We start from the raw sequence: 10,066 nt of genomic DNA, 5'->3' as shown, positions 1-10,066 counted from the left end.
TAATCTGTGGTCACTTCATTCCTCTGCCAGTGTGATTATTAGATTTTATATGTCTGCTGAAATGAAAAATCATAAATGACATAGTGATATATTCTAACAAATTTATCGAGTCTTCACAATCTACTAATATATAAGAAATAAGGGTGGGACAAAAAATAAATCAAACAGTACCCCAGGAGCCAATCAGAAAAGAAAAAAGAATGTATTAATAATGTGTTCACAAATCAGTGGCATGAAAATATAACTTGGACTGTGAAGAAGGCTGAGCACCGAAGAACTGATGCTTTTGAACTGTGGTGTTGGAGAAGACTCTTGAGAGTCCCTTGGACTGCAAGGACATCCAACCAGTTCATTCTAAAGGAGACCAGTCCTGGGTGTTCATTGGAAGGACTGATGCTGAGGCTGAAACTCCAATACTTTGGCCACCTGATGGGAAGAGTCGACTCATTGGAAAAGACCCTGATGCTGGGAGGGATTGGGGGCAGGAGGAAAAGGGGATGACAGAGGATGAGATGGCTGGATGGCATCACTGACTCGATGGATGTGAGTCTGAGTGAACTCTGGGAGTTGGTGATGGACCAGGGAGGCCTGGTATGTTACAATTCATGGGGTCGCAAAGAGTCGGACACGACTGAGTGACTGAACTGAACTGAAAAGTCCACAACTGGATGCATTCAATGATTCCAGGTGTGATCTGATTTGGGCAAAACAGCTATAAAAGGCATATTTTGGACAATTTAAAATATTTGAATATGAAATAGTTATAAGCAGGTATCAGGGAATGATTTTTACTTTTGATAATTTTACATATGTCATTTGGCTAGGTAGAAATAGGTAATTTTGAAAGAGGTCTCCAGAAGTTAAAAATAACATTTTTTTAAGTTTGAAATAAAGCAATTATTTTCAATCAAATAATAAGAAAATTTAAGATCAGTAGATTTTCAAAGAAATAACTAAGTGATGCTCTTTAGTATGAAAGGAGAATTCCATCTCTCAGGGTCTGGGTGGGAAAGGATTTTCTGTAAACTGTGAGCCTCACTCCCTGGTCCTCCTCATGGAGGTTGGATGATTAATCTGGAGGTTAGGTGACAGGCAATAATCTGCGTTTCTTAATTGAATGAAGCTAGTATTTGGCGGAAGGAGTACAAATATTTGGGAATTTGATCTATGCTCCTTTTCTTAACAACCAAGCCAATAGGGATTAAAAAAAAAAAAAAAAATCCAGCAATAGCACCTGCTCTGAGGACCTGAACGTTGGGTGGGCAGGTCACAGGTCTCTATCTGGGACGGGAAATCAGCATCTATCAGTGTCTACTGCACGAAGCTATGTTACTCAACTAAGCTTATCCAGCTATACGTTGATAATTTGCTTTTCCATTTATGGACACTTTAACTGTATTTTTAAGCTATTTTAATTCTCAATTGGATAAGAGTGGTATTTTCTCCCAGATTCCACAAAACCCTAAAGATCAGATTCAAGTGGCAGAAAAACTTGGGAAATTGAAAAAAAAAAAAATTGGAGACCTGAATAACTAGCAGTGATTAGTCATTTTGTATGCAATTGAACTGAGTTGTTGTTTTTACATAGGCGAATGTCCATTTCCAGAGAGCTGGGGAATCAAGTCCATGCCTTAAGCAACTGTGGTCCTGAGAAAAATCTGGTGTGTAGGGAAAGTGCAGTGCACCCCAGAGTTGGACACGTGTTCTGGGTGTCTTGAAGGAAACGTCTGAGAGACATGTGAAATTCGAGATCTAAGGAAACAGGCAGCAAGGTAAGATGTATTAAAGGGAGCAAAGCAAGACAACGACAGGTTGCGTGCAAGTCTGGATTGGGTGGTGATCTCATGGGAGACGTCTTCCTGGCAAAGTGGTCTCATTAAGCACCTTGACGTAAGCATCATGAGGCGTGTGTCACGTCATTGACCAATGGAAGAATCTGGAAGAACGGATACTTCTGAATGCCATATTTCAAACTACAGAAAACTCAAGGCAAAATGTAGAGGAATATGTTAGAAAACAAACATCTGGTTCAGTAGACAAGGAAAAGACAAAGAAGGCATTTAAATATAGTAAAAATTACTAGCCCTCATGTGGAAAAAAGGAGGATAGATTTAATCATTGTATTAACTTAGAAATGCCACTGAGTCCTCTGAAATGACTTTCAGAACAGCAAAGGTAAGTAAATAAAACACCAGAGGCATCACTCATTTCAGCATAAAAAGATGAATTCAGCACTCTGGGCCTGGAAATATAGTGGAGCATATTTATAAAGGGATCAGGGCTCGCCCAGGACCTTGGGCACAACCTTTGATGGCGTCATGACAGCTTTGCTCAGGCCGACCACTTGGCTGAAGCAAAAAGGGAATGAGAAAGAAAGCTCTGGAGGAAAATTTCACAGGTACAGGAAATTCTATAACAAGGTCAAGAGAAATAGCTTCTGTCAAAGGATTCCAATTACCTGCTTACAAGGGAAAGTAAAAGCTATGTCACCAGTCAGCAGCCCAATCTTACGCAACCCGTGGGTACCGAAAATATGGAGCCTGAACAGGAAGTCGCAGGGAAGAGGCTTTGAACACTAGACGGAAGACACAGGCTGACTGTTTAGATGAGGGCGTATTTCTCTATAATTTCTTAAAGGGACAACGAGTACTTATTTCTTAATACCATTTTATGTGAGAGTTGAGGATGCGAATGTGTCTTTGCGCCTCACATATGGTAAACAAGTGTTGTGAGTTTCACTGAGTGATTTCTCCAGGTTTATTTTAAAGATTAGAGAATCTGTACAACCAAAATTAACTGTCATCTTGATTATCTACAACTTCAATATACAATTAAAGTCTTTCCAAAACCCTGGTATTTAATTCCTTGTACTCCTCTTCACCATTCTGTTTCAGCCTGTCACTGCCGGTCACCATGCAGACCACACAATCACCCAGGAGCTGCAGCTCCTGCTTGTCCCCTTTCTGACTGCCACGTTCTCCCTCCTTTACCCAGCTGAATTTCAATGTTAATTCTCATAACTACTCCTTTGCTTACACCTTTAACTCCCTAGCCATTCTTTTGCTTAATTGTACGTCCTTGGCAAAACCATAAGCCTGGTAAAATCTAAATCTATCCTTAATATAAATGTAGTGGAAAGTGGATTATTTTTATAACCATACCAGAGCAACCAGTAAGCCAGTCTATTCTGGAAAAATCAAGCTATATGATACCTCTATTAAAAAACAAAAAAATTTTAAAAATAATGATGCACACAAAATCTAAAGTGTTGGTAGTCTCTTGAAAATACAGAGAGAATAAACAATAAGTATAGATAAATTTAGGGGATAGTTTTTCATCAAAATAACCAATAAGATAGTTAAAAGTCAAATTACAGAGTGGATGAATAAGAGTAATGTTTTGAATCAATTATTTTTTTTCTCTCTAGGATAATGAAGAACTCATCTAGATTAACTGGAAAATGATAGACTTTGTGAATAAAAATGGGCAATAAACATAAAGAAATCTTGGTTAGGTTAACATCATTAGAACAAAACAAGAATCCTATAGGGAAATACCTCTCCTGTCCACAAGAAGAGCTGGAAAAAAATAGAAATCACAAACTATATCAGTTGTTGGTAAAGATGTGGATGAGAATTCTTTTTTTTTTTTTTTAGATTTTTTAAAAATATTTTTATTTTTAAATAATTTTAGGTTTAAAAATGTGTTGTAAAGTTCGAGTTCCCATATACTTTCATCCAGCTTCCCTTAATGTTAACATCTTATGCAATCATAGTACAATTATCAAAACTAATATACTAACATTGGTATAGCAGTGTTAAATATCCTTACGTGAATATTACCAGTTTTTTCCATTGATGTCCTTTTTGTGTTGTGTTTCAGGATCCAACACAAGATCTCACATTGTATTTAGTTGTCACATCTTCTTATTCTCTTCCAAACTGTGACAGTTCTTTAGTCTTTCACTGTCTTTCATGAACTTGGTGCTTTTAAAAATAGCGTTGTTGGGGTAAATTAATACTGTAAAGTGCACGGATTTAAAGTGGATAATTTTATATTTTTGCTTATGTATACACCTATGAAACCATCACCCCGATCAAAACAATGAACCCACCCGTTGTTACTGAATTCCAGAATGTCCCTGTGTCCCATTGGATTCCTGCTCCATTGCCTTCCTTCATCTCCTGTGACCTGGCAACCATGGATCTGCTACCTCTCACTTTAGTTTTTTTTTTTTTTTTTTTACATTTTAATGCAATTTTAAAGGTTATAATCCATTCATAGTTATTGCAGAATACTAGCTATATTCCTTGTGTTGTGCAATACACCCCGAACATATCTTACACCCAACAGTTCATGCCTCCCACTCCCCTACCCCTATACTGCTCCCACCCACCCCTGTCCCCACTGATAGCCAGTAGTTTATTCTCTGTATCTGTGAGTCTCCTTTTTTTTTGTTGTTGTATTCACTAGCTTGATATTGCTTATATGTAGAACCTGAAAAATACAAGCTAGTGGATGAGAATTCTTATACAATAATAGAGAGTGCATAAAATGACTTAACTACTTTAGAAACCTAGTTTTCTATTGTCGTTATCTACTAAATTGTGATATATTCAAATTAACAAGTGTCACACACCCTATGATGTAACAATTTTGTTATAAATATTTGCCAAATGGAAATGAACACAATAAGCATATATAGCAGGAGACATGGACTAAAATGTTACAGCTACATTATTTGTAATAACACCAAACCAGTAAATGGCAATCAACTGTATAATGAACAAGTAAAATATGTTATTTTTAAAATGTATCAACTGTAATCTAGTGCAATACCCTGAATTCACCTTTTATATATAATATTGAACAGAAAAAATAAAAAAGAGAACACAAGGTCTATGATTCCATTGGCTAATGGAAGAAATACACAATACTGCTACATTATAAAAGCTTGAAGGAAAACAAGGAATTGGCCAAAACTTCTCAACTGTAGACAGGCAAGAAAGAAGATCTGTATAAAGAAAGAGTAAGTGGCAGCCATGAAATTAAAAGATGCTTGCTCCTTGGAAGAAAAGCTATGACCAACCTAGACAGCATATTAAAAAGAAGAAATATCACTTTGTGATTAGGAAAACATGAGATCCAAGTCTGTATTTTCAAGGAAAGATGATGAGAAAGCAAGAAGAAAGGCAGCTAACACAGAGATAACAAGCATTTAGAATTTCTCAAGAATTTCATTTACTAAGTTATAAGCATACACAGGTAATATGGTTGTTTATTTGTGCTGTTATGAATATTTCTTTTTTACAATCATGAATTAAAATATATTTCTGGTGACTACTCTTTCATGGCCTTGTTTGGTTGGAATAACTCTCAGAAACACTAGTGAATGCAATTTTAATAAAAATATTTTCAAGTTTAATCAAAAGTAAAAGACTGGACCAGAATGTTCATTTTTTATCAGAAAGTAATAGGCATGTATGGATGTGAGAGTTGGACTGTAAAGAAAGCTGAATGCTGAAGAATTACTGCTTTTGAACTGTGGTGTTGGAGAAGACTCTTGAGAGTTCCTTGGACTGAAAGGAGATCCAACCAGTCCATCCTAAAGGAGACCAGTCCTGAATATTCATAGGAAGGACTGATGCTGAAGCTTAAACTCCAATACTTTGGCCACCTAATATGAAGAACAGATTCATTGGAGACTCTGTTGCTGGGAAAGATTGAAGGTGGGAGGAGAAGGGGATGACAGGAGATGAGATGGTTGGATGGCATCACTGACTAGATGGACATGAGTTTGAATAAGCTCTGGGAGTTGGTGATGGACAGGGAAGCCTGGTGTGCTGCAGTCCGTGGGGTCTCAGAGAGTCTCACACAACTGAACGACTGAACTGAACTGAATGGGCATTGAATGTCAGTATGGGAGTAGTCAAAATGAAATTGTATAGGCTGTGAATGCTTCTGGAAAGTTTTCTGTTATTGTTATTTTTTAATACAAAGTTGCATTCAAAGTTCCTTGAATGTTATATACTGTCTGTCCCAAGTTGCAATCAGAAAAATGCATATACAAGAGAATATAGCTCATGTAATAGAAGCAAAATCAGGGATTGAGGTAGGAGATGTATTCCAGTTAGCATAAATATCATGAGAACTCTTGAGTGAAATGTATTTTATTTGAACCTGATGAAAGTCCTTTATAGCCTAGAATTAATAAGGAGAGATTATGTATATTTGCTACTGTGATTTATAGTTTTTTTGTTTTTATTTACTTAAACCAGGATATGACACTGATGATATCAAGTAAGAAGTTCTCTACACACCGAAGAGTTGCTGATTTTTTTTTTTAACTGTAACTCCAAGAATTGGCTGCAACCCCTTCTTTCTGTGAAGCCTCTCTAATTTGGAAGGGGAGTTCTGGATGTCATGCCGTCTCACTTCAACTGAAGAGTCCCCACATTCTGTCAATGTCAGTGACAATTAGTGCCAGTCTCCACACTATTGAGAGGTAGGAATCAGGTAATAGTCTGTACAGTATGAAATGCCAGACTTTAGTCAGGCATCTGACCTGACCACTCTCGCATAGTTGTTTGTTCTACCATCTGACAATATGTATAGGTTGCTTTATATCCAAGGAGGAAGTCCAATTAACATTGAAAAAATAACATAGCACTGCAGTGTTTGTCCAAACAGCTAAGATGTAACTTAAAGTCAAATGTAAACAAACAATAAAGCAACTTTTAGACCGAGTTCCTTCAATAAAACACCTCAATTTTATTCACTGTGGTCCTAAATACACAGAGGCATGCACACGTAGACAAAGCAGAGTTTGACAAAATTAGCATCACAGACAAAGAGAATGTGACCTTAACTATTCTGAGTTTCAACAGTATGTATTCAGGCTTCAACAGTACGTGAACCATGAACTTCCAGATGTTCCAGTAGGATTTAGAAAAGGCAGAGGAACCAGAGATCAAATTACCAACATCTATTGGATCATTGAAAAAGCCAGAGAGCTCCAGAAAAATATCTACTTCTGCTTTATTGACTACGCCAAAGCCTTTGACTGTGTGGATCATAACAGACTGTCGAAAATTCTGAAAGAGATGGGAATACCAGACCACCTGACCTGCCTCCTGAGAAGTCTGTATACAGGTCAGGAAGCAACAGTTAGAACTAGACATGGAATAACAGACTGGTTCCAAATTGGGAAAGGAGTACATCAAAGCGGTATATTGTCACCTTGTTTATTTAACTTATATGCAGAGTACATCATGCAAAATGCCAGGCTGGATGAAGCAAAAGCTGGAATCAAGATTGCCAGGAGAAATATCAATAATCTCAGATATGCAGATAACACCACCCTTATGGCACAAAGTGAGGGACAACTAAAAAGCCTCTTGATAAAAGTGAAAGAGGAGAGTGAAAAAGTTGGCTTAAAACTCAACATTCAAAAAGTGAAGATCCAGTCTCATCACTTGATGGCAAATAGATGGGGAAACAGTGAGAGACTTTATATTTTTGGGCCCCCAAATCACTGCAGATGGTGACTGTGGCCATGAAAATGAAAAATTCTTCCTCCTTGGAAGTAAAGCAATGACCAACCTAGACAGCCTATTAAAAAGCAGAGACATTATTTGCCAACAAAAGTCCTCTAGTCAAAGCTATGTTTTTTCCAGTAGTAATATACGGATGTGAGAGCTGGACCATAAGGAAAGCTGAACACCAAGGAACTGATGCTTTTGAACTGTGGTGTTGGAGAAGACTCTTGAGAGTCCCTTGGACTGCAAGGAGATCCAACCAGTATATCATAAGGGAAACCAGTCTTGGGTGTTCATTGGAGGGACTGATGCTGAAGCTGAAACTCCAATACTTTGGCCACCTGATGGAAAGAGCTGACTCATTGGAAAAGACCTTGGTGCTGGGAAAGATTGAAGGCAGGAGGAGAAGGGGATGACAGAGGATGAGATGGTTGGATGGCATCATCGACTTGACGGAGATGAGTTTGAGTAAACTCCGGGAGTTGGTGATGGACAGGGACCGCGGTCCATGGGGTCGTGAAGAGTAGGACACGACTGAGCTGAACTGATTCTGAGTTTCTCCCTCTCTTTCTTATTCCATAATACCTATTTTCTGTGATGGAATTTTATTCTAATAGTCAGAAGGAAAATAATTGATCATTCTTGTTTTTAGGAGCAAATCTATACAACCAAAAGAAGAAAAATGCAGATTATTTTTTAGTGATAAATAAAATAAATTCAATTATGAGTTAATTGTTTTAAAATGGTTCCAACTCTGAAAAATAAAAACCAAAGCTATTTAGCTTCATAGCAAGATGAAAATCTGTAATTAAAGAAAATTACCCTTAAATTTATATTTAGAAATATTTTGTTAAAGCTAGTTCAGTTAAACTCCAGTTCAAAACTAATACAATTTTGTAAAGTTTAAAAATAAAATAAAATTAAAAAAAAATTAAAAACTCCTGAATAAATAATCCATGATTAAAAATAAATAAATAAATAAAATAAATAAATAACCAAACTGTAATAGTTAAATAATGATTTTACAAAATGATTTTAAGGGAAAAGGAAGAAAACAACCTTCACTGCTGTTGAGATCATAACTGTGAGATTCTGGGGAGATTAATGGTCTTACTTTTTCTTCTGTTAAAATTCTAATTTGTACGTTGAAAAGTGAAAGTTAGTCACACAATCATGTCTGACTCTTTGCCATCCCGTGGACGGTAGCCTGCCAGGCTCCTCCTCTGTCCATGGAATTCTCCAGGCAAGAGTGCTGGAGTGGGTGGCCATTTCCTTCTCCAAGCGATTTTCCCAACCCAGGGATTGAACCCCGGTCTCCTGCATTGCAGGTAGATTCTTAACCAACTGAGCCAAGATTGAAGATAAGATTATTATGTCATAATAATGACATATAATGCAATGTAGAAAAATGTGTTGAATCTAAACCTTCTAGCAGAGTGCTTTAATCAACAAAAAGTAGATTTAACCGATAGGATCAATGTACCTTCATCATCATTTTCACCAATACTCATTTTTAAATTTATTTTAGGGTGCTTCCCCAGCAGCTCAGTGGTAGAGAATCTGTTGGTCTGCATGTAAAATATCCACATTTGATTGCTTTATTTTCTTTGGTTTATGAAAATTTTGCCTGTGCAGGGCTAGAATTCTCTCTTTATTTTTTTTTTTCTTTTTAAAGAAAGCTCCATTTAAATACATTAAATTTCCATTTACAGTAGCATCATTTACTGCATGCATTCATTAATCATATATTGATTGAGAACCAACTAAATGATAATCTTTGAACAAGATTTTGCAAATACAAAGGTAGCTGTGAAGTAATTCATGACTTTAGGGAGTATGCTAAGATGATTTCAGGTGCAAATAATAAAATAGCAACTAGAAGTCATTAAAACTAAAACCACTCATATTTTACAAGACCAAGATAATCAGTACTTGCATTGGTACATATGCGCCCTGCTTTCTTGTCCATTACAATGAATAAACTGCACATCAACCTTTAGAATGCCTATTCCTTCATCAAGATATTGGCAATCCTCTCTTGTCTAACTCAGCATTATTCCTAAAATTAGCTTCTCTCCTGGATCTTTAATTATTCCTTCTTGTGATAGTGTGATTTACAAGAAAAAAAATGGATTTGGTCATTGAGTTGGACAAAATGTATTTTTTATATATATTTGGTTGTTATTTAGGATACCTTATGGACAGCTCAATAATGTTTGGAGTTTTCTGAGTGTTGACAGTGGCAAGTGTCTCTTGCTATAATAATGAGGTGACTTTTGAACCCCACAAAAGGATGAGGCTAGTTGCCAGGAGAATCACCTATGTGATTAAAGGGTTGGAAATCTCAGTAGTATATTTACCCCACATCAAGGGAAGGGGAGGGCCTGAAGGATGAATCAATTGCCAATGACCATCAGTTTAATCATCAGTTATGACTATGCAATAAAGCTTCCATAAAGACCCAAGAGAACAGGGTTCAGAGAGCTTCTGGGTTGAAAACCTAGATTTAGAGAGAGTGGTGAGCTAGG

The sequence above is a fragment of the Bubalus kerabau genome, chromosome 14 (genome assembly GCF_029407905.1).
Source record: "Bubalus kerabau isolate K-KA32 ecotype Philippines breed swamp buffalo chromosome 14, PCC_UOA_SB_1v2, whole genome shotgun sequence".
NCBI classification, from domain to species: Eukaryota; Metazoa; Chordata; class Mammalia; order Artiodactyla; family Bovidae; genus Bubalus; species Bubalus kerabau.
This window is presented reverse-complemented; position numbering follows the sequence as displayed.